Genomic DNA, 26,022 nt, shown 5'->3' on the forward strand with positions numbered 1-26,022 from the left:
TATTAACAAGCGATAGAGATTGGCCAATTTATGTGTGGTAACTGTCCAAATTACCTCCTGATAACTGCCAAGTCTCTCTCTTAACTGTTAGCAGTATTCCTGGCATATGCCCACATAAATAATAGAGAAAAACATTTGGCGCATGTCAATTACATAGCAAAGAGTGCATTCGGGTGTTCTTCAATGCAAGGCCCAGAGGCCAATGGCAGTCCCTAGAAACCTCTGGGAAGGCCCCCATTATTGTTGTGTGTGGGTTGGAGGTTTGTTGTTTTTTTTTGGGGGGGGGAGTTTGCTACTCTGTGACTCTATCCAAGCTTGTGCCAGAACAGCAGAAGTGGATGGGGGAACCGATGTATGCTTGAAGGACAAGGCATTTCTCAATAGAAAAGCACAATGCATTTGAAAACATCCACCTCCTTGAGGGCACCCCCATTGAAAAGCTTGAAGGGGGGGCTGGGAAGGATGGATGTCATAGACTGATGCTGGTCAATAGTATCACAGCCTTGCATGAGAAGATATTTCCTGACTCTCCTTCAGCTCATTTGGATCCACTGTGGTCCCTACTTAAAAAATTAGTGAAGATTACTACATTAAGGGCTCCTTTTACAAAGTCCACTAACGGTTTTATCGCATACACCCGAAATCTACCGCCTGCTCAAAAGGAGGCGGTAGCGGATAGCGCATGTGGCTATTTAGCGCACTCTATTCCGCGCGTTAAGGCCCTAGCACAGCTTTGTCAAAGGAGCCCTAAATGATATATCTTATCTGCCACTGTAACAGCTTAGAGGAGGTAACTTGCCATTCATAGCCTCCAAGGCACAATTCGGACCCATTAGCCGAAAGATTAGAGCAGTGGGCTGAAAACCAGGGAAGCCCAAATCAAAGCCCATTTGGCTTCCTGAGCTCTTGAAAGACTTCTTAGGAAATTAGAGAGTCATAGGATAGGAGGTAACATCCTATTATGGATGAAGAACTGGTTTTCTAACACTAAGCACCTATGAGGAATATATTGATGGTGAAACATCTGCCCCATGGAAATCTGCCTGTGGAGTTCCACAGGGTTCTCTATTGTCTCCTTTACTTTTTAACATTTATATGACTACATTAAAGCACATCAATTTAGCCGCTTCTGAAGCTATTTTTACATATGCGAACAATATTTTTATTCTATTAGAAGTAGATCCAAAACTGAGTAACTTTGATCTAAATATAAATTCTTTATTTCCAGACTTCAAATGTGGGCTACCTCTGTTGAAATGAAACTTAAGACAGCCAAGACAAATTATTATGGTTTGGCCCCAAAATTGCTCTCTATGAAACTTTGAAAATTGAATTTTCGTGTAGACTTTTGGGAATAATATTGGACTCTTCTTTATCATTTCAATATCAGGCTAATCACCTTTCAAAGAAATGTTTTTTCAGCTTACAGATATTAAGGAAAGTTAGACATTTTCTCACCAGCAACATTTTGTGGTATTGGTGCAAGCTATTATTCTAGCACAATTAGATTACTGTAATTCAATCTATATAAGCCTGAGTAAGGGGAATCTAAAAAGGTTACAACTAATCCAAAATACGGTAGCAAAGCTAATATTTGGTAAGAGAAAATTTGATCATGTGTCTCCTTTTTTGAGAAATCTTCACTGGCTCCCTGTCTATTTTAGAGTACAGTTTAAATGCACTTCGATGGCTTTTTAAAAAATCATACATTGGCTATTTACCTCTTTCATTCCTCTGTCTTTAAATAATCAGAGATCTTCTGATTCAAGAAACTCTCAGAAATTTAAACTGTCTTTTCCATAGAGGTCTATAAAATAATGAATGGAGTGGATTGGGTAGATGTGAATCGCTTATTTACTCTTTCCAAAAATACTAGAACCAGGGGGTATGAGCTGAAACTACTTAGTAGATTAAAACAAACCATAAAAAATATTTCTTTACTCAGCGGGTAATTAAACTTAAATTTTTTTGCCAGAGAATGTAGTGAAAGCGATTAGTTTACCAGGGTTTAAAAGGTTTGAATAATTTTCTAAAAGAGAAGTCCATAAGCCATTAAAATGGCTTGGAGAAATCTACTGCTTATTCCTAGGATAAGCAGCATAAAATCTGTTTTTCTCCTTGGGATCTTACTAGGTACTTGTGACCTGGGGTTGGCCACTGTTGGAAAAAGGATACTAAGCATAATGGAACTTCGGTCTGTCCCAGTATGGCAACTCTTACGTTCTTTTATGTTTTCTATTGCTTCAGGTACACACTTACAGGCCCTTTAACAACAACAAAAAAAAGCTTAATGCAGGGTGCACTGAGGAGTGTTGCAGTAATTTGGGATGTGCACATGCTACCCATGTGCAAGAAAATAAATTTTAGTTTTAGCGCAGGGGGTGGGTCTGGAGCAGAGAGTTCTGCGCTAATTGGACAGCTTGCAGCCATTAAAACAAATTTATGTGTGAGCACTTGCCAATACAAATTTTGTAGGTAGTAAAGAATGACCCGGTGGTTAGAGCCTCGGTACCCTGAGGTTGTGGGCTCAATCCCAGCACCTCTTCCTTTGTCCCTAGGCAAATCACTTAACTCTCCACTGCCCCAGGTACCACAGTCAGACTGTAAGCCTGCCAGGACAGATAGGAGTACTTGATTTAAAAAATAATAATAATAATAATAATAATTGTGCACTGCTCTGAACTTATCCGAGCTAGAGCAGTATATCAAATACAAACACAATCATGCACTAATTTTTTAGTATGTGGTGCACTAACTGATCAGTGCTGGCACAGCCTCTCCCAGTCCCAAAAATGAAAATATTTTGTAGTGCGCAGTTTGGGGAAAATTCTAGAAACGGTGCCAAATTTAGGTGGTGGTAGGCGCCATACTTGCGCCTAAGTAAATTAAGAAATGCCATTTAAAATGGCAAAAAATGGCACTGTTAAAGCACCTACCAGCGCATATCGCGCCTACGTAGGCACTTTAGGCTGCTGAACACCACTATGGGCATGGATAACTCCAGAAATGGCATTAGGCAGCCTTAAGCTCCTACTTAGGCGCAATTCATAACAAAGATAGGCACCAGAAATGTAGGTCCGTAAACCCCTGGCCTACATTTCCGGTACCTACCTTTCACAGAGGCACAATTCTCTATATGGCGTAATTACATGATTGGCACGTGATCGGCAGCCACTTTTCAGGCAGCCGCCAATATCGGTGCTCTATAGAGATTCCGAGCCTTTGTGCACCCTAATCTTGGACTTGCCACAGGGCCTCCAGCAGTAAAACTTTTTAAGCTGTAGTAAGTGTGCACTAGTACCAACTACAGCTTAGTAAAAGGACCCCGTCTGACCTCTTAGTTTCCCACATAGGTTAAGCATACAAAAATATACAAAGAACTAAACCTCCAAAGCTTAGAAGCCCCCACAGGGTTTGCCCAGTGCTTAAACCTGGTTCTTGTACTTACAAATAAAGCGTGAGAAAATGAAGAGAAAATTTCAATTTAATAGAAAGTGAGCACAGCATAAATTCAAGATGAAAGACATATTCCAATGAAGCAAATATAGAATTCGGGGGGGAAAAAAAAAAAAGTGACAAGCATTTATGGATTTAATAGTTTTGTGCTCAGAGCACATTACTGTAAAAGTTGTAGGAACGTGACCATCTATTAGAGGCAAGATGTCTATGTTAATTTCACTGCTTGTGAGAAATATTAATCCATCCGACATTATTATGTCAAAATACACAGTAGTAAACTGCAAAACAAAGAATATATTTATGTAGCCATGCTGCTGAGGAATTTTCTTATTATACCACTCATCAGTTACACTGATAAGCTTTACAGCCAAACAAGATTCCAACAGGCTCAAACGCTCACACAGTGCCAATGCCAGCATTAAAGGCTTTGTACTGGAAAAATTAAACACTGGCATGAATGCCATCTACTTATTCATTTTAATCAGATTTTTTTTTCTAATTTTTAATAATAAAGCATTAAATTAAAAATATTCACAGAAATCATTCTGAACTCATCTAGAGCAGTGGTTCTCAAAGCTATCATGGGGGGCACCAGTCAGTGAATACAGTCCCATGGACAGCTAGGATCACCAACAAAGATGTTCTTGATCATATAAACCCAGAGTTGTCCCTGGAAGGCAAGATTCCCAGACAGAAATTGACCTATTTTGGACATGTGATGAGGACGAATTCACTAGAAAAGGAGGTGCTACTTGAATGGTCAGTGGTAAAAGTTAGCAGGGGAGACCAAAGGCCCATTGACTGGATGCCATCAAGAATGACACAGGGATGAGCATCAAGCAATTGAAAGAAGCTGTGGAAAACAGAGAAGCATGGTGAGGACTGGCTTACACAGTATCCAAGAGTCAGACATGACCGAATGGATAGGGAGGAGGTGGGACCGCTGGACGACGGAGACAGGAAGGGAGCAGTGAAGGAAGAGAAAGAGGTCGCAGAAAGACTTAACACGTTCTTTTCGTCTGTATTTACAAGCGAAGACACAATCAATATACTGGAACCTGAACAAATCTTCAATGGCAATCAAGCAGAAAAGTTAGCATCCATAGAAGTGAGCCTTGATGATGTGCGCAGACAGATAGAAAAACTAAAAACTGACAAATCCCCGGGTCCGGATGGAATCCATCCAAGGGTGCTGAAGGAACTAAAGGAGGAAATAGCGGAACTACTACAGCAAATTTGCAACCTATCTCTGAAAACAAGTGTGATCCCGGAGGATTGGAAGATAGCCAACGTTACGCCCATCTTTAAAAAGGGATCAAGAGGTGACCCGGGAAACTACAGACCGGTGAGTCTGACCTCTGTTCCGGGGAAAATGGCGGAAGCACTGATAAAAGAAAAAAAAAAAAAAAAAAAAATATCGATGAACATTTTGAAACACACGAACTTCTGATAACCAGCCAACATGGTTTCTGCAGGGGGAGATCGTGCCTGACCAACTTATTGCACTTCTTCGAGGGAATTAACAAACAGATGGACAGAGGAGACCCCATAGACATCATATACCTAGATTTCCAGAAAGCCTTTGACAAGGTGCCTCATGAACGTCTACTCCGGAAACTGAAGAACCATGGGGTGGATGGAGACGTGCATAGATGGATCAGAAACTGGTTAGCGGGTAGGAAACAGAGGGTAGGGGTGAAGGGCCACTACTCAGACTGGAGGAAGGTCACGAGTGGTGTTCCGCAGGGTTTGGTGCTCGGACCGCTGCTATTTAATATATTCATAAATGATCTAGAAACAGGAACGAAGAGTGAGATAATAAAATTTGCGGACGACACCAAACTATTTAGTGGAGCTCGGACAAAGGAGGACTGCGAAAAATTGCAAAGGGACTTGGACAAATTAGGGGAATGGGCAGAGAGATGGCAGATGAAGTTCAATGTTGAGAAGTGTAAAGTATTACATGTGGGAATCAGAAACCCGAGGTACAGCTATACGATGGGAGGGATGTTATTGAATGAGAGTACCCAAGAAAGGGACTTGGGGGTAATGGTGGACATGACAATGAAGCCGACGGCACAGTGCGCAGCGGCCGCTAAGAGAGCGAATAGAATGCTAGGTATAATCAAGAAGGGTATTACAACAAGAACGAAAGAAGTTATCTTGCCGCTGTACCGGGCAATGGTGCGTCCGCATCTTGAGTACTGCATCCAGTATTGGTCACCATACCTTAAGAAGGATATGGCGTTACTCGAGAGAGTTCAGAGGAGAGCGACACGACTGATTAAGGGGATGGAAAGCCTTTCATACGCTGAGAGATTGGAGAAACTGGGTCTCTTTTCCCTGGAGAAGAGAAGATTTAGAGGGGATATGATAGAGACTTACAAGATCATGAAGGGCATAGAGAGAGTAGAGAAGGACAGATTCTTCAAACTTTCAGAAAATAAAAAAACAAGAGGGCATTCGGAAAAGTTGAAAGGAGACAGATTCAAAACAAATGCTAGGAAGTTCTTCTTTACCCAACGTGTGGTGGACACCTGGAATGCACTTCCAGAGGACGTTATAGGTCAGCGTACGGTACTGGGGTTTAAGAAAGGATTGGACAATTTCATGCTGGAAAAGGGTATAGAGGGGTATAGATAGAGAATTACTGCACAGGTCCTGGACCTGGTGGTCCGCCGCGTGAGCGGACTGCTGGGCGCGATGGACCTCAGGTCTGACCCAGCGAAGGCATTTCTTATGTTCTTATGTGACAAATTTCCATGCCTATTACCTCCATTATATGGAGATCTCTCTCATGCATATTCATTAGGGATATGCTGAAAACACGACTACATAGTGCCCACCTCCTCTTCCAGGATAAATTTGAGAACCACTAATCTAGAACACAGAGCAAGTGAAAAACATGGTAACAAAGCTACAGAGAAGGTGGCCAAAACTGGCCTGAAGCTGGGACAGGATGGGATCTCTCTAACCCAGGGGTGTCCAAATGGTCGATCGCGATCGACCAGTAGATCGCAAAGACAACGCAAGTCAATCACATTGCCTTTGCGATCTTGTTCTTCTTGCCTCCCCAAGCCAGGCCAGGCGTGTACAAGTGCTGGACCCACAAGCTTTCACCTCCAACGTCAATTCCAATGTCAGAGAGGAAGTTCTGGGCCAGGCAATCGCTGCCTGGCTGGCCTGGAACTTCCTCTCTGACATCAGAATTGACGTCGGGAGGAGAAAGGCTTGTGGGCTTGGTGCTTAAACACACCAGGCCTGGCTTGGGGAAGCAGGGAGAAATCAGTATGGTGGCTTAGGAGGGGCAGGGAGAGAAAGAATTGGGGAAGTGGAGAAATCAGCATGAAGGCTTGGGGAGGCAGGGGAGAGAGAAAGACAGACATGTGAGAAAGACAGACATGTGAGAAAGAAAGAAAGAAAGAAAGAAAGAAAGAAAGAAAGAAAGAAAGAAAGAAAGAAAGAAAGAAAGAAAGAAAGAAAGAAAGAAAGAAAGAAAGAAAGAAAGAAAGAAAGAAAGAAAGAAAGAAAGAAAGGGGCAGGGGGAGAGAGGAAGAAATAAAAGGGGGGGCAGAAAGGCAGAAAGAAATATTGGATTTACAGTCAGAAGAAAGAGTGCAACCAGAGACAAAAAGGTAGGAAAAATGATTTTATTTTCAATTTAGTGATTAAAATGTGTCCTTTTTGAGAATTTATATCTGCTGTCTATATTTTGCACTATGGCCGCCTTTTACTAAACTGTGATAGTGATTTTTAGCGCAGGGAGCCTATGAGCATCGGGAGCTGTGAGGGGCATTCAGTGCAGCTCCCTGCGCTAAAAACCGCTATCGAGGTTTAGTATAAGGGGAGGGGCTATATTTGTCTGTTTTTGTATAGTTGTTACTGAGGTGACATTGCATATTTTAAAATCATCTGCCTTGACCTCTGAAAAAAAACCTGAATACAAATGATAATTAACATTTTCTCTGCGTACAGTGTATTTTGTGTTTTTTAAAATTTTATTGTTGGTAGATCATTTTGACTTGGTCATTTTAAAAGTAGCTCGCAAGCCAAAAAAGTGTGGGCACCCCTGCTCTAACCCACCAGTAGTCTATATAGCATTCCTGAGCATCTATGCCATAGAGGGGAACCTCTTAGGATAATGTATAACACGCTCTTCAAATATCCATTACTGTAATGGCTCCTGAACTTATCCTGGGGGAACCCCAGCCAGTCATGTTTTCTGGATATCTACGCTGAATATGCATGAGAGTAATCTGCATGCAGTAAAGGCAATGCATGCAAATCAATCTTGTCAATTTTTGTTGCAAATATCCTGAAAACTTGACTGTCTGGGGTTCTCCCATAATAAATACCATATATAAAGTGAAAAAATAACAATGTCACGTATAGTGAGCACTGCCCATCACTTTGAGTATCCATAACGGATATCAGTACAGTCCACTGTGCTCAACAGCCAATGGGTGTACAGTAGTGCTGCCCGATTCACGATTCAAATCGGTTCACTGATTCACTTCGGGTGAATTGATTTGAATCGATTCAAAACAAACAAACAAAAAAAAATTGGCTTCCCGTTTCGGATGACCCTCTCCCCTCGCCCCCTAAAGCAGGAGCGGCAGCGCTGCTCTTGCTGGCCGGCTGCTGCCGCACCTGCTTTAGAAGGCGAGGGGGGAGCCTCAGCCGGTTAGTGCTGCTGTCTGGTTCCCCCCCCCCCCCCGGTGGCGTCCGGCTTCCCCCCCGCATCTCGCTTCCACCCCTCCGGCATCCCACTTCCCCCACCCCCCGGCATCTCGCTTACCCCCCTGGCCTCCCTGCACCGGCATTTACCTTAACGAAGCAGCCTGCAGCAAGATCACGATGCCAGCGATCTTTGCACTGCTTCAGAGCTGTCCTCTGCCGCAGTCCCACCCCTCCTCTGATGTCAGAGGAGGGGCGGGACCGCGGCGGAGGAAACAACTCCAAAGCAGTGCAAAGATCGCTGGCATTGCGATCTTGCTGCAGGCTGCTTCATTAAGGTAAACGCCGGTGCGGTGAGGCCAGGAGGGGTGAGCAGTCCTTTGGGGTGGGGCGGGCAGGCCTTCGGGGGGATGCAGGTCTTCAAGGGGGAGAGAGATGCAGGCCTTCAATGGTGGGGACAGGCCGGCCTTCCGGGGGGGGGGGTCACAGGCCTTTGGGGGTGGGATGCAGACCTTTAAGGGGGGACAGGCCTTCAGTACACGGAGGGAGGGAGGGAAGGGGGGGTTCAAAGAGACGTGCATATGCCAGACTTTGGGGGGGAAAGAAATAATGGGTCTGAAAATAGAGGGGAGGGAGAGAGATGATGGACCATGGGATTTAGGGATGAAAGTTACAGAAAGGGAGAGATGATGGACCCTGGGGTGGTGGGGAAGGGGGGATAGATGCCGGATGAAAGGGTAGTTAAGAAAAGGTGGATCTGTGGAGGGAGACGAAAAAAAGGAAAGATGCCAGACCTCCTCGGGAGGGAAGGGAAACGGAAGGGGAGGACAGGGATGGCAGATGCAGTGTTCTCCCTAGGGGTTTTTAGCCGGGCGGTCCACCCGGGTAATTTAGATGACCGCCTAGCTAAATTCTGTTGCTGCCGCCACTGCTCAACATTAAAAAAAAAAAACGGCTTGGAGATTTCAGCCTTAGCCCGTAGCGAACTTATGCTCCGGGCTCTAAAGTGTGCATGCCGGCTTCCCTTCTCTTCCCTCCGAAACTGAAGTTATGTCCGGGGTCCGGGGGGGGGGGGGGGGGGGAAAGAGAAGAGAAGGGAAGCCGGCACGCACATGTTAGAACCCCGAAGCATGCGTTCACTAGGGGCTAAGGCGGGAGACAAGTCAGTAAAGCTTACAATTTGCTCTTCTTGCTGCCAGGTCCTGCCTACTTTCTGTTTCCGCGAAGGCAGGACCCAGCAGCATTTCTCCCAATAGGTCATCACGATCTTGGGCCGATCAGCCTTCCTCTCCCCAACGGCAGAATTGACGTCAGGGAGAGGAATGCTGGTCGGCCCGAAGCAGAGAGAGCTTGGGGTGGTGGCGGCTTTGGGGCCTTTTATCCGATGGCCACAGCAGTGGCAGTGGCTTGGGGGAGGGCAGTTGACTTCTGACCTGATTTTTTTTTTTTTCCCCTACTCGTTCAGGATACTGTGTGACCTGTAACAAAAGCATACACTTCTGATATACTTGTACTGTTCTGAGCCCCATTTTCTTTAGATGCATTTAAAAATGGGGAATTTGGAAACTTGCTTGAAATTGACCCAGTTCTAGTGCAGGAGACTGAAAGCAGATTTCTCAAAGTACTCTGCCATAGTTTTTTGTTGTTTTTTTTCTTAATACTCAGAAACCTCAGGCAGTTTTCCTTTCTGTCAGTGGTTAATACAAAGTAGTCATTAAAACTGGAATACTGTACTAAATGCTAAGAAGTCATTGGTATAAAAATGGGCTGCTTAACGTTTTGTGCACACTAAGCTTTAGTAAAAGAGCCCCAAAATAATTTTTTTTTAAATTATTTATTCATTTTTGAAATCCAATACATAGTGCAACAGAGAGAGAGGCATAAGGTGGAAGGATACTGGATGGAATTGGGTTGGAGGGAAAGAAAGGGGGCAGATGCTGATGGAAGAGGGGGGAAGGGAGAGGAGAGAGTGAAATGCCAGACCATGGGGGTGTGGGAGAGGGAAGGGAAGAAGAGCAGAGAGATGCCAGACCATTGCACGAGGGAAGGGAAAAAGATGGATGCCAGAATAATAGGGGTGAAGGGAGAGATGGAAGGGGAATACGAGAGAAGATGCCATATAGAAGGGGCAGAGAGAGGGTAGACAGTGGATGAAAGGAAGAGAGTGACAAGACTATGAGGAAAGCAGAAACCAGAGAAAACAATGTAGAAAAAAATTCTATTTATTTTTTCTTTAGGGGAGCTGCATCGCTGTTTCTGTGGTGTTGCATTGTATACAGAGTCCAGCTTCTTGGTGGTTCAATTTAACCTTTGTCTACGTTTTTCTATTTTATCCACCCTTTTACAAAACTGTAGAGCGTTTTTTTAGCACCAGCCATGGTGGTAATTGTTCAGAATTCTATGAGAGTCTGAGCTGTTACCACCATGGCTAAAAACCACATTACAGTTTTGTAAAAGGGAGAGGGGTTATTTTGTGATTACATATTCCATACTAGGCGAAGGCGTTTTCTGTGTTTTTCGAAAGACATGGTTTTCAGTTAGGATTGACTGTGTAGGATTGATCTGTACTAGTCTGGCTTGGTTAGTTTTACAATGGGTGTATTGATGTACTGCTCACTGCAGTATGTAAGATGCTGCCTTTTCCTAGGTACACTCTTGTGTGATGTGTGGATTGTTACTAAAAATCATGTTTTTCATACAGATGGGGGGGAGGGTGTCAAAAAATGATGGGCCTCGGGTGTCACATATGCTAGGTATACCACTGCCCAGATAAGCATCATTCTTTGACGTGATTGGACCTTGAAAACTAACAGCAACAGTGTTCTCCCCAGAAATTTTTTCCAGCCATGAAAAACATTTGCTGTATTTAGTGTGCCACAAAAAAACATTTGCTCCGTTTAGTGTGCCGGAGTTTAAAAAGTTTGAGAGACGCTGCTCTATACCATTTGAAAGAGGGCAAATGTCTAATTATTCACTTCTAGAATTGGATACTTCTTAAATTAAATAAAAAATTATGGAACAAGTGTCAAACCTTAAGAAAGGCAATCATATTGAGCATTGCAAAATAACTAATAATAATTAACTAATACAAATAGTACACATTTAGGGCTCCTTTTACTAAGCTGCAATAGCAGTTTTACCGTGCGCTTAGCTCGCACAAATTGCCGCACGTGCTAGACGCTAACACCAGCATTGAGCTGGCGTTAGTTCTAGCAGTGTAGCGCGGCAATTCTGCACGCGCTAAAAATGCTATTGCAGCTTAGTAAAAGGAGCCCTTAATTTTCCCACCACCAAATTTACCCGTCCCGCCCTACCTGGCTACTTTTTCATGCCACCTGGCTGGAAAAAATTTCTGGGGAGAACACTGCAGATGGATGGTTAGCACAGAGAAATAAGAAAGAAGGAGACCCTGGCAAGCAAGTTATCAGAAGACAACCAGAGCCTGGGACCAACAAGATTTGAATAATGATCAGACAACAAAAGGTAAAAACTAATTTCATTTTCTGCTTTGTGATTACAATATGACAGATTTGAAACGTGTATCCTGCCAGAGCTGGTGTTAGACCGCAAACGTGAGCTAGGATTTAACAGAGAGAGGAAAAGTCTTTTTTGTTTGTTTACACCACAGCGCCAGTGTGGGTAGGAGAGGGTAAAAGGGGTGAAGAGGCTATAAAATAAACCCACCAGGATGTTTGAGAAAAAGACACCCTATTGGGCAGGAAAATCAAATCAAATTGAAAAACCAATTTAATAGGCTGAATCGAATCAAAAAAAATTTTCCTGAATCGGGCAGCACTAGTGTACAGCATGAAACTACAAGTTTCCACTTTTGCTACCTATCTGTTGTTAGCAAAAGTATAATCTAAAACAAAAAGGAGCCAAGAATTTCTCACAAAAAGTAACTACCAGTTCAGAAAAGAACTAATGAAGAGGACTATAAGTGAAGGGCAAGACCTATATGCTACCCACTAAAATCACAATTTGTGAGATTGCTGAAGGCTTTTTTTCTTTTTGTGGCAAAATCATTCTCATCACAGATTTTATTCACAACTCTGTACCTCAATACCTATTAAGGGGTCCTTTTTATTAAGCCCCGGTAAAATCTGGGATTAACATGTGCTAATGTGAGGCTTTTTTGCACACTAAGCCAACTGTAGTTGGAAAATTTAATAAAGATTTAAAAAAAAACAGCAGAATTTAGATCATGTAAAAAAAAATTTTTTTTTTGCATTTCCCACACTAATTTTAGCACATGGGACTTACAAAAAAAATTATGTGGGAGCTGCTAAGTGCTCTCATATTGACTCAACGTTAGTCAGTTAAGATTAGATTCAGTAAAAGGCACTCAAAAATCAGCACGCAATGATGTTCTATAAAGTGCACTCAAAGATGGCATTATAAAACAGCATTGAGTGTCAATTTCGTTATCTTGGAGCTGCCTGTGGTGCGTGGGCTTCCTCTACCTGTACTCATTATCTAAATTCAGTGGTGTACCGAGGGTAGGGGGCACCTGGGGTGGAGACACACTTCCACCCCCACCCACCCCACTGCACGTGCCCTCCCCCTGCTGTGCATGCACCCCTTGCTTCCCAAACCCCCAGAACACTCTGCAAATACATCGCTAGGAGCTCATTAGTATTTAAATGAGCTCTCCTAGCATTGAACAAAAGGGAATCCCCCCTTGTTTCCAGTCACTAATTACCGGCAGTTCTGGAGCTGCCGATAACTGTTGTGCATGTGTCATGCACACACACACAACACAGGCACAACAGCATTTTTTAAAAACACAGTCCTACTGGCAGGGGGGCCCAAAACCAGGACTCCCTGATACCCCCCAAACTAAGCCCCCTCTTCCGATCTCACTGACCATTCCCACCACCCCAAAACAAAATCCTGGTAATCTAGTGGGAGGGGGGAGGGGGTTAGACCCCCCTCCCCAGCTCAAAGACCCTCCACCAATGACAAAGTTCCCCCATACCTTTTTTCAAAAATCAGACAGGAGGGATGCCCACTCCCTCCTGCCTTGAAGGGCCACCTCTTCAAAATGTTAGATGAATATTGGAGAAGAGCAAAGAATACCAAAAAAACCCTATACCTTTGCTTCATTGACTTCAGCAAAGTTTTTGACTATATGGATCACAATAAACTATGGAAAACTCTAGTGCAAATAGGAATATCCAAGCACATAACTCGGCTGATAGAGAGCCTATATGAAAATCAAGAAGCTGCAGTGAGAACTGAATACGGCAACACTGATTGGTTTCCAATAAAACATGGCGTCAGGCAAGGATGCATCTTGTTACCTTACCTGTTCAACCTGTATGGTGAAACCATCTTCAGAAAAGCAAATTTGGAAGAAGAGAGTGTCGGTTTCAAAGTTGGTGGCTGAAATATAAACAACCTGCGCTATGTAGATGATACAACGCTCATCACCAGCAACAAAGAAGACATGCTGTATCTACTGAGAAAATTCAAAGATGAAAGTCATAAAGTGAGATTAGAAATAAACATAAACAAGACGAAGATCATGAACACAGAGAATGATGATGATTTTCAGCTTGAAAGCAACAGAATAGAAGTCGTAAAGGATTTCAATCTTCTGGGCTCTTTTATAAACAAAGAAGCAACTAGCAGGAAGGAAATACTCTGCAGAATAGCACTTGGTCACACTTCAATGAAGGCTCTCGACAAAGTATTCAAAGGCAAGGAAGTAACACTCCAAACGAAGATCAGACTTGTCCACGTACTCATTTCCGTCAGTAACGGATGCAAAAGCTGGACACTACAGAAACAAGACAGAAAGAAGACTGACTTATTTGAGCTTTGGTGCTGGAGAAGATTTTTAAGTATGCCATGGACCGCCAGAAGAACTAACAAATAGATTCTGGAAGAGATTAAACTGGCTATATCACTCAAAGCCCAAATGATGAAGTTACGACTGTCTTATTTTGGTCACACCATCAGAAGAGAGAGATCACTGAAGAAGGACATCATGTTTAGGAAGATCGAAGGAACCAGGTGAAGAGGGCGCAATCAAATGGCTGGACATGTTGAAAACAACCATGGGGATAAGGCTGGAGGACCTTTCCGGACTAGCACAAAATAGATTTCTTTTTAGATTCACAATTCATCAAGTCGCTAAAACTCGAGTCCGAGTCAATGGCACCTAACAACAACAGAACCCAAAAATGTTTAGCACATCAAGCCCTAGGCATAATGATTACCTCATTTCTTTTGTATGGTGTGAAAAGGAGTGAAGGGAGATCTAAATTGATTTTTGACATTTATTTAGAACAACTCTGAAGTATTTGAATTTTCCTATGTCTTACTTTGTATGGGATTAATGGACTGCTGATATATGCCCATTTTCAAATTCCTTATTTTGTATTTCTTGAAAAGTCTGTGTGAAGTCTTCCTTTTGATCTCTCTCTCCTGTTGTGCATTCTGGGGTTAATTCTACAAACGGAGTCTCAATTGTAGGTGGCAGTAGATATCCTACCACCGTCTCACCAGCCAATCAGAATGCATGTTAAAAAAAAAAAATCTATGTCATGAAGGATGCCTACAATATAGGCGTCCGATTCACACCTATGAAGGCATCTAGGCACGCTTACCAATGCCCAAGGCTGGCGTGGGAATGGTTACTACCTAAAGTGGCCTTTGGCATCAGTAAGCATCCCTATGCGTCTCCGTAGGCACAAGAAGGATGCCTTAAATGTAGGCCTGTAAAATGCTGGCCTACATTTAAGGTGTCTGTTAGAAAAAAAAGATGCAATTTTCTAAAGGACGCCGATGCCCAACTGATATGCGATTGGCGGCCTTTAAAGAATCAGGCCCTGCGTGCTTAGCCAGAGTTTTAGGGGGGGGGGGTTTCTCTTGTATTATTGCACCCATTCTCTTTCTTATTAATATAAACTTTAACCTATAACTTTTTTAAAGAAGCAAATTGTATGATGTCTTTCAAACTGTACATGTTACATCAATCAACTAAACAAGTATTGGATGTCAACTACTGAACGCCCTTCAGCACAGCCACACATCATAATTTCCAGTTAAGCAAGGCCAACCTACAACACCTCCTCAGAGCATCTGAAGAAAGAAGTTCCTTATTTTACTGGGGTTGGGAACGCAGCTCTGTTAACTACAGCTGTGACACAGTGCTCCTATCTACCAACTGCTCTGTGGTCTTGAGTAAATCACTTATCCTTCTAGGGCTTAACTCAGCCTACAAACTCTCTGAAGCAGGTATGTTATGGAGTGAATCCCAACTATAGCTTTTTATCATTCCAAATGCAAGACAGAAAGTTTATGGATAAAGTAGAGTGGCTGCCAAGTTAGTCCACTTTAAAGCCGATAAATAGAAAGAAATGTATTTATTTAATTGACTTTTATACTGCAACAACCATGGTTTACAGTAAGAAAGAACCGGCCATAGCCAGGATGTACAGTATACTAATACAGCTTCAAATAAGACAAAACAAATGAAAGGAAAATAAAGTGTTTCATTCTTCAGGAGCTTTCAAAGGCATAGCCTTCTCCTTCAGGTTAGTTATAAGCAAAAGATAACAAAATCGCCCCCTCTTTTACTAAGGCACGCTAGCCAATTTAGCATAAATGCTAATGTATCCATAGAATATAATGGGCGTGTTAGCTAGCGTGCCTTAGTGACAGGACCCCTCAGTGTACAAACAGTGATAGGGAAAGTCTATGGACTAGCTTGGCATGGATTTCTGTTTCGGTCTCATTTATTAGTGTCCTTCCCTCACTGTACACAATAAGGTGGTTATAAGTAACTCTTGATGGTCCAACGGAAATTCCACTCAGCCTCTTTGTCACCAGCAGGTTACAGCTAATCTTGATACAATGACTAGCTTTCCTACCAGGCTAGTGCACTCAGTGAGCACATCCTCCACCAATTGTGTGGACACACAAATTTAAAAGGACACGAGCATGTTCTTTTGAATTAATAATGAACGTGACTGAAACAATCACTATTTTTTGTAATCAAACGTGTAATATGGACTCCTGTTAGATTAAACATAATTAACTCAGAAAATTCTCCTCTATGCTGGTCTTGGGGGACAAGAAAAAGGAACGCAAGATCATATGTTATTCTATTGTTCTATGGTTCATAACTTCTGGCAACAGATGTGGAATCACATTCAAACATTATTACATACTAGTCTTTAAGCCCGTTACATTAATGGGTGCTAGAATAGATGTGTGTCTGTCTGACTTTCTCTCTCTCTCTCCTTGACCGCTTTCTGTCTGTCTTTCTTTTTTTCTGTCTGTCTCTCTCTCTTTCCTCAGCTGTCCACCATCACCCCTTGCCTGCTCTCCCTGGCCAGCAGCTCTCCTTACCTGATCCCCCTGTCCCTGCTCTCCCTGTTCCGCAGTACTCCTTACCTGCTCCCCCTGCCCCTCTTCCCCCTGTAGCAGCACCTCTTCCCTGCTCCCCCTGTCCAGCAGCACTCCTTCCCTGCTCCCCCTGTCCAGCAGCACCCCTTCTCCCTTCGTTTTACATCTACCCTGTCCAGCAGCACCCTTTCACTGCTCCCCCTGTCCAGCAGTATCTCTTCCCTGCTCCCCCTGTCCAGCAGCACTCCTTACCTGCTCCACTGTCCCTCTTCTCTGCTCCCCCTGTCCAACAGCACCTCTTCCCTGCTCCCCCTGTCCAGCAGCACTCCTTACCTGCTCCACTGTCCCTCTTCTCTGCTCCCCCTGTCCAACAGCACCTCTTCCCTGCTCCCCCTGTCCAGCAGCACTCCTTACCTGCTCCCCCTGTCCAGCAGCACTCCTTACCTGCTCCCCCTGTCCAGCAGCACTCCTTACCTACTCCCCTGTCCCTCTTCCCTGCTCCCCCTGTCCAGCAGCACTCCTTACCTGCTCCCCCTGTCCCTTTTCCCTGCTCCCCTTTCCAGCAGCACTCCTTACCTGCTCCCCCTGTCCCTCTTCCCTGCTCCCCCTGTCTAGCATGCAGCTTCCTTGTCGTTTGCGTCTGCCCTCCTCTTCTTTAAAGCAGCCTACTGAGGATTGTGGTCGGCTGTAGCGAACCTCGCAGGCTGCTCTGAACCTCGGTAGCACGTTTCCTCAGAGGGAACGTGCTACCGAGGTGCAGAGCAGCCTGCAAGGTTCGCTACAGCCGGCCACAATCCTCAGTAGGTTGCTTTGAAGAGGAGCAGCACCGTCGGCAGCGGTTGGTGAGTGAGGGCGGGAAGGGAGAGTCGCCGGAATGTTCCCAGAATGGAATTCGGCATGGAGGGACACAGCATGGCAGCAGCGATCAGAAAACCCCAAGTGCACATGCGCGCTTATGGTTTTATTATAGACGATAGAGGATAAATGTTGCCTTAACATATGCTGGAGTAATCTTTATAGAAACATAGAAGATGACGGCAGAAAAGGGCTACAGCCCATCAAGTCTGCCCACTCTGCTTACCCACCCCCTGTCTATGCCCTAATGACCCAATTTTCTTATCTTGACCCTCGTAGGGATCCCACATGGGTATCCCATTTATTCTTAAAGTCTGGCACGCTGTCTGCCTCGATCACCTGCACTGGAAGCTTGTTCCAATGATCAACCACTTTCTCTGTGAAGAAATACTTTCTGGTGTCGCCATAAAATTTTCTGACCCTGAGTTTGAGCGGGTGCCCTCTTGTGGCAGAGGGTCCCTTGAGAAAGAAAATATCATCTTCCACTTCAACATGTCCCGTGAGGTACTTAAATGTTTCGATCATGTCTCCCCTCTCCCTACGTTCCTCGAGAGTGTAGAGCTGCAATTTGTTTAGCTCTACACTCTCGAGGAACGTAGGGAGAGGGGAGACATGATCGAAACATTTAACCTCTTTGCTTCTGTTAATATCACTAATATTCATAAAAGAATGCTGTAGCAATCCAAGCCATTTTGAAAACCTGGAAAAATGCATCCTTGTTATCTTTCCAATTTTGGTGGAATTCAGTGTGTTTAGTTGGGACACATGAGGCGGTCATAATGGAGGAGAGGTAAAGGGGCCAAATTTAGATCATTATGGGCACCCATACAAGAGTTTACAGATAATAGCTGAATTATAGTGAAAGAATGGGGATGTATGCATATAGATGTGGATGGATGTTGGTTTTTCACCCTCTGCAAATGGGATAGGGGAGGGCATTTCATTTCAAGGATTTCATCTTTTAATATCCTAAGCTTTGTGTTAACAGTATTATGAGCAATTTGTTTAATGTTTCTCCTGCTTTATTGCATGTTACTATATAAAACTGAAAAAATGAACATGATTGCTATGCAGACTGGTTGGCCATCATCTATTATGTTACTACTTAAGTATTTTTAAAAAATAAAATGAAAAATGCTGAACTCTGGCCCATGAACTGATTCCATGTGGTTGGCAATGTCTCAGGAAAAAGGTTTTTATTTTTCCCCTCATTCTCCCTGTAGCATCTCTTTAAGTGTCATCCAAACATATAGGGCTCCTTTTACGAAGGTGCGCTAGCGTTTTTAGTGTGCGCTACAATGCCACACGTGCTAACCCCATGCTACATGGAAAATACTAACGCCAGCTCTATGGAGGCGTTAGTTAGCGTGCAGCGTGTAAGGCAATGTAGCGCGTGCTAAAACCGCTAGCGCATAGTTTTTCTATATTAGTGCAGCAGAAGCGCCAGCTTTACTCACATTTGTTCCTCAGTTTGGACTGATGGGTTCATAGACAACCCCGCGAAAGACAAAGGCGTGCGCCGACAACTGAGTGCAAGACGAAGGCACGCGCCGAAGAAAATTACAGTTTTTAGGGGATCTGACGGGAGGTTTTGTTGGGGAGCCCCCCCCCAGTTTACTTAATAGAGATCGCGCCGGCGTTATGAGGGATTTGGGGGGTTGTAACCGTCCACATTTTACTGTAAACTTAATTTTTTTCCTAAAAACACGGAAAAAGTGAAGTTTTCAGTAAAATATGGGGGGTTACAACCCCCCAAACCCCCCACAACGCGGCACGATCTCTTAAGTAAAGTGGGGGGGTTCCCCCCCACGCCCCCCCGTCGGAGCCCTAAAAACAGTAATTTTCTGTGGCGCGCACCCCCACGCTGTGCTCAATTGTCTGGGCGCGCTTTTGACCTGACACCGGACTGATGTGGTACATTATAATTAGAGGAAGGGTTGTATTTTTATTTTAGTCACAGTACAAAATTCAAGCTAAACATAATTAGAATCTGTACAACACTACATACATTAGGGGGTAAAACCTGTTTCGTGTGGGGATGTGGAGAGGGAGGATTTTCCCCGACAGAAGACTGCAGGAAAAAACTAGCACAATGTTTTCAAAGTGATGCTCACTAGCCCACAGCAATCAAATTATGGAAAAAATGTTTTAGATTCTAATGCAAACGAGAATCTGACAGCATAATTTGAAGTGCTATGTATTAGCACTGAAGGCATACATTTGAGTGGTTCTATTTATGTATCAAGAAACAACACTTCTCCACCTGGTCAGCTACAAAGAATCTGTTAATAGTGCCTTGGGGTCAACAGCCACTATGGGCTCCTTTTACAAAGGTGCGTTAGGGCTTTAACGCGCGGAATAGCGTGCGCTGAATTGCCCCGCACGCTAAACCTTTAATGCCAGCATTGAGCTGGCGTTAGTTCTAGAAGCGTAGCGCGGGTTTAGCGCACGCTAAAAACACTAGCGCACTTTAGTAAAAGGAGCCCGATATGTCAATCAATGTCTCTGGCCCAGCTTAGGACATCTACATTTGCTTAAATGCTACTTGCAGTTACGCTAGTTTGCTTCATTAGTGCAGATTGCTAAACTTGATGAACCAGGTAAATATTTCGAGCATTACTTTCCTAACAGATAACTGATGCTTTTAGAAATATCCTAATATGCTGTGATCACCTCAGAATTTTTAGAAAAAAATACAATACAATTTTTATTTATATACCGCCAATACCGTCATGAAGTTCACATTGGTTTACATAAATAATTATGAAGATACAAATTATTAAATAGCATTAAAATATTTAGGAAATAAATGCATAATAGGCATCAGTGTGTCAGTATCTTGTTTCCTAGATCTGTATATGCCTCTGTTACACAAGCATGGCTTCTTCCAGCTTTGCTATTCAGGAAAATAATGATCTCAGGGATGACACTAGAGTAGATAGTCACACTGCAGTAGGCAAAAAGGCCATCTCTCACCAGTATAATAGACACAGTGCATCTTTAACATGGGTCCTGCAAGAACCTTTAAATACGGGTAAACAAATCATCAAACACCAATCGACAGACTTTTATTTTGACAGCGGTGGTAGGTGCTCTTGGCGAGAGGAGTGAATGAAGAACGAAATCTACACACTTTCCACAGGAAAGTCCAGCGTTACACTTCCATGAAGTTCAAACTTTAAGTTGCATTAATTAAAATCGCAGATAAACTACGGGTACAGCTGGACTCCCCCCCAAAACACGCCTCATAACCCGATTCCTAAGGTACCCCGCAGGTGCAGCAGCGTCAATCCACCTCCCGCTTAAAAGCAAGAGTCCAAGGCAGATGACGTGCGCAAAGCCCGCGTGAACGCTACGAAGAAAGTGCAATCAGTCCATGCAAAACGGCGCTTGCTGCAAAGCGCAAAGTGAAGGCGGGATGCCACGAGAGGGAAAACACATGCACCGAAGGGGCTGCCGTACCACCGGCAAGAAGGGACCCGGTCGGGCTGCCGGTGGCACACTGCACCATTTTACCGCGGTGCAGCTGAAAGCGGAGCCCCAGCCCCCGGTCGAACCCTCGCTGCCCTCCCCAGCGCGGCATCGGCTGCTGACCGGTGGCATCCCGGGCTCCAGGCAGCGGATATTGGCTGGCAGGGGATCAGCTGATATTTACCTGTGAGGTAATGCGCGCTCGCTCTCTATGTAATGTTAAGGTCATGCAGCTACAAACCCCGCAGGGCGACGAGGAGCTTACCGCTCAGCAGCACACGGCGGCCTGGGGCCAGTTCCTGGCTCATGCTTCGGGGAGGGCGGCGGGGGCGCTGCGATGCCCGGGGGTGGCTGCGCTCCTCGCCGCCGCCACTCGCTTCAACTTCGCAGCGCCCTCCCCGCTGCGCTCCCTGCGTCTCCCAGCTCAGCTCCGCGTACGTCATGCTAACGGGAGCCCACGCTCTTTCCGTATTCACCAACGCGCCGTACGCAAGCTCTTGCCTGCCTCGCTCGCGCTGCCCTATCCGGCGCAGGTGCTGACCCCTTTTGCGGGGCAGCCTATTAGTGCTGCGGAGCCAGTGGCTGTTGCCGCCTCTTATCATTCCGCAAGCAGCAATAAACCAAAGCGTTGGATGCAAATAGATGGTTGGGGATTTCTTACTAGAAAGAAGTATTTTCTTAAGACTTCCGAGAGAAGATGGAAGGGGATAGCGAGCAACAGGTGGATCTTGGTGAGCGTATTTGCAAGAGTTTCCTTTGACCAACCCGTCTGATGATGCTTTTGCGCTAAACGTCACGATTTTCTTGCTATAAAAGTCGGGGGTGCGGGAAAGTTATGGAAAGTACAAGAAACGAATGCGCATTGGAAAAACTAGATATTAACTACTTAAAAATATTCCGATATAAACTGAATAAGTAGAAGGCTTAGCTTGTAAAAAAACAAAACAAAACAGATAATAAAAAGTAAAAAGACCGGAAAATAATCTTATCCCATATAGAACTTTAACGCTTCCAAGGGGTTTACCAACCACGTATATAGAGCTAGATTTATTTTAAAAAGTGTCATGCTCGGTTGGCATGCCCTAGCTGTTACCTGTGTTAATAGTAAATAGGTCCCACTGCATAAAATGGGAGGATAGGTAAATAATTAATTCTTATTAATGAATGTAAACGGTACAGCCTGTGTGGAGCCAACAAATTAGAGGTGGAAAGGGCAGTGCCCGAGGGCCCACAGCTAGGGTCTCACTCTCTCCTAGCTTCCATCTATTGTAATCATTTTTGATAGGTGATTGAGGGCCCATAACCAGGGCAGGATTAATTCGTCAAGGGCCCCTAGGTACCCTAGTACACTGGGCCCCCTGCCCCGTTTCACCCCACCATATGCCCAGGTGGAAACAGGAAGCTGCATCAGAGGGAAGCGTTGGGCAAGCAGCACCACTTGCACAATTACAGTTCCTGTTGCCTTTCTTATCCGTGTTGCTTGCTTGTCTTACTTTCCATTGATGGGGGAGGGGGGGCTGCGTTGCCGATCGGGGTGGGGTCCGCATTACTGATCGGGAGGACCCGTGTTGCCGATTGATGCTGGAGGAGCCCATCGCCTTTTAGAAAAAACAATGTTGATGCCCTCCTTCATCGGGCCCCCCTGACCATTTCGGGCCCTAGGCACGTGCCTACTTGGCTTGTTGGTTAATCCTGCCCTTCCCATAACCCCTTAGTGCCCAGGGGTCCAGATCACTATCAGTCTACCCATATTATTAAATATTTTCTAGTTAGTATGGCTGTTTGCTGTTTTAAATTGACCATAAAGTGTTAATGGGGCTCTTTCACTAAATTGTATTAAGTGCTAATGTGCATTTAATGCGGGAAAAATGGCCTAATGCGAGTCGCAGTAAAGCATTTTGTGTTAGCTTTGTGCTACTAATTGCATAGCCATTTGCTCACACTAATTGCATAGTAAAGGGGGGGTTACCTTTGGGGGGAGAGGGGCTTTTCAAGATGTGGAAGTTCAAGGTTCAAGTTTATTAAGATTTGTTATCTATGCAATAGCATATATTTCAATGCGTATAACAATTTAAAAAAAAATAAAAAAAGGGGGGGGGGAGGACAAAACAAGACATTGTATACAAATTCCAAACTGATAGAAAAGGCAAGGGGGGATGAACTACAGTCTTTAAAGAAAGAGAAACATTTAGGGAAGAACACATATTTTGGGAGCACATAAGAAGAAACTAAAGTAAAATAAAGAATAATTTGGCGACCCACTCATAAGATTTATTAAGGTCTAAAGATTTAGTACTTGGTAAGTTATGCCGTCTATATTTTGAATGAGTCCTTGTACAGAAAGCTTTTGAACTACTGGTGTGACATTACTGTGTGCTAACTGAATAATGCTAACTTAACCAGGAGAGCTGTTAGCACATCCTAAGTAGGAGGCAGCAAGGGCTCCCACCTTAATTGTTTGCCACGGCCGTGTACTAATGCTAACGGAGCACAGCCAGAAACAAAATTGGAAAAGAGCCGCATTAGGACATGCTAAACCCATTTATGAGCATAGCTTAGTAAAAAAAAAAAGCCCTACTACGACTTAGGGCTCCTTTTACGAAGGTGCACTAGGGCCTTAACGCACGGAATGGCGCGCGCTAGCCGCTACCGCCTCCTTTTGAGCAGGCGGTAGATTTTCGGCTAGTGCGCACTAATTTGATGCGTTTGCTAAAACCGCTAGCACACCTTCATAAAAGGAGCCCTTAACCTATTCATACACATGCGTACGTATTCAGGGAAATTCTATGAAAGGTGCCTAACATAGGCGCTTGTTTATTTAGGTGCCTATTTGGCACCTAACTTAAGGGTCCTTTTACTAAGGCGTGCTAAATGCTAAGGCACCCATAGACTATAATGGGCGCCTTAGCATTTAGCGCACTAATCTTTAGCATGTGCTAAATCGATTAGCACGCCTTAGAAAAAGGACCCCTTAATTAATATATTGGCTTCAATTATGAGCTCCGAACAGAGCTAGCATTTTTTACCTTAAACCACCTGAGCACATGTATGAATAATTCAGCCTCTCACCTCTGGAACTTGAAATACTTTTGAAATATACCTAATCACTCTCACCTCTGCCATAAATCCTTCTCTCTCTCAAACTTTCACCTTCATCTCCTGCTGTAACATTTAGAAACAGAGTCTCTTGCCTTTGGGTAGTGAACTTCTGAGAATCTATGATTGCTGATAGAAGCACGTATTACATTTAAAATATGTTGTTTGGTTTATTAAAATTTAGGATAGTGCACTGAAAGTCTGACTTTTCTCTAAGGGTGCCATCCTTGGGTTGAAATCAGTGTGCTGTGGATTGTTGTCTCTTCCCCCCCCCCCCCCCCCATAGTAAAAGATTTTAAATGTAGACAGTTTTTTAGAGTTCATTCTTTTTTTTTAGTCTGTAAAGATTTGGGGGCTCTAGAACAACACCTTAAGTGACCTAATCCTGAACTCTCTAACATACCACTCTTTCAGAAAATCACTAAAAACCCACCTATTCGATAAATTTACCTGATCCTCCAAATCTGTGCAACATCTACCTCATCTTACACACCTCATCTCATAACTGTCTTTCTACCTCTCCCCAATTCTAATTGATGTTATCTCGCTGTCCTTACAGCACCTCTTGTACACTGTCTTGAACTGAAAAGGTATGACGGGATATAAATAAAGCTATTATTATTATTATCTGAAGTAATATGATTAATTCCTTCATATACGTATTGGTCTAGCGGTATTAGAGAATGACATGGGGACCGCTTACCGCGGTAAACCGTGGTCACCACAGTAAATCCGCAGGAATGGAGATATTTGTAACTGGTTTACCGCAGGAATGGGGACAAGACCTTTCACCGCCCCGTGGGAGAGGTGAAAAGTCTTGCTCCTGTGGTAAAAAAAAAAAAAATTGTGCCACTGTCAAGACTCGGCATTTCCTTGTGCCTATTTTACCTTCAGGAGCCAGCCATGCCACGATGAAGACAGAAGGAACCCAAAACCAAAGCCTGAGACCAATGTGACTTGAAGAATAAAATTACCAGACAACAAAAGGTAGAAAAAAATAAATTTATTTTATATTTTGTGATTAGAATATTTCAGATTTGAAATGTCCTGCTAGAGCTGGTATTAGATATAACTGGGGATCGCAAAACCCAGGCTCTGCTTCTTTAGCTTCCAGCTGGCTTAGGGCTCTCTCTCTCTGACCAGGGGGCAGTTGCCTTAGTTGCACTCCCCTAACACTATTCCTGCCATGTGTGACTGAAGTACACTTCTCCCTCCGTATCCATGGGAGTTAGGGGTAGAGCCGGCCCACGAATATTAAAAAAACTGCAAATAATATTTGGGCTGGTTCTGCCCTTAACCCCCGCTTCCCCCCGGTTATTTTAAGCCCCCTGGTGATCTAGTGGGTTTTCGAGACAGGGACAATCTTCCCACGCTCCTGCCCCTTGCAGATCGTTCATAGGAAATGGCTGCCTTGAGCTCCCGTCGTAGTCTCAAGAATGACTGCCATTAAATCGCGAGAGCTGACAGCAGCCATTCAGTGAGCGGCATGGGACCAGGAATAAGCAAGAAAAGCTCCTACTCCTGCTTTATGCGCTGCTCTGCAGAAAGAGAAGCAGCTGTCCAGCGAGGGAGGGTCAGGAGCGCGGAAAGCTCTTGCAGAGACCGCGCTAGACCACTGCCACCGGAATTTTTAAAAAGGTACCCAAGGGGAAAGGGCGGGGCTGCAGACTGACGCCAAACAGATAGTCGCTTTTGGATCTGGAGGATATGCTGTGGCAGGGGATTATGAATTTCTGGGAAGAGGGGTCAGAGGTGGAGACCCCCCCACTATCTTTAGCAACATGGAAGCGGAGAGTGGTTTTGTCAGATCCTGGCCAAGATAAAACCATTTCAGCAAATATATCTGTGCAGCCAGAGTTGCCCACCGTGTTCTTAGACAAGAAGAGTCCTGAGGCTGAGCAAGGGTAATGTATAGGAGAAGGCAAGCAGTGTCCTGGCTTCCCCAGATAAGGAGTCAAAAACCACCAAAGAAGCAGGGGGGGGGGGGAAGTAGGATCGCGGTGGAGGGGGGGCAACGCGAGTGGGGGGAGGATGCCGGTTCGCAGGGGGGGGGAAGCTGGATCGCGGGGAGGGGTTTGGAACCGTCTGATTCCTCAAGGGGGGGGG

The 26,022-nt window shown here is 44.4% G+C and overlaps 1 protein-coding gene across 1 annotated transcript in view; it reads right to left on the reverse strand.

Annotated features, from left to right (window-relative positions):
• Window positions 1-21,341, reverse strand: part of DTNA (dystrobrevin alpha) — a 597,879-nt gene extending 576,538 nt beyond the window's left edge. Inside the window, exon 1 of the mRNA XM_033933728.1 lies at window positions 21,086-21,341. The gene's annotated coding sequence lies outside the window, so the exon portion shown is untranslated. The remainder of the gene's footprint in view (window positions 1-21,085) is intronic.
• Between the last annotated feature and the right edge of the window lie 4,681 nt (window positions 21,342-26,022).

This window comes from Geotrypetes seraphini, chromosome 2, assembly GCF_902459505.1.
Source record: "Geotrypetes seraphini chromosome 2, aGeoSer1.1, whole genome shotgun sequence".
In the NCBI taxonomy this organism is placed as follows: domain Eukaryota; kingdom Metazoa; phylum Chordata; class Amphibia; order Gymnophiona; family Dermophiidae; genus Geotrypetes; species Geotrypetes seraphini.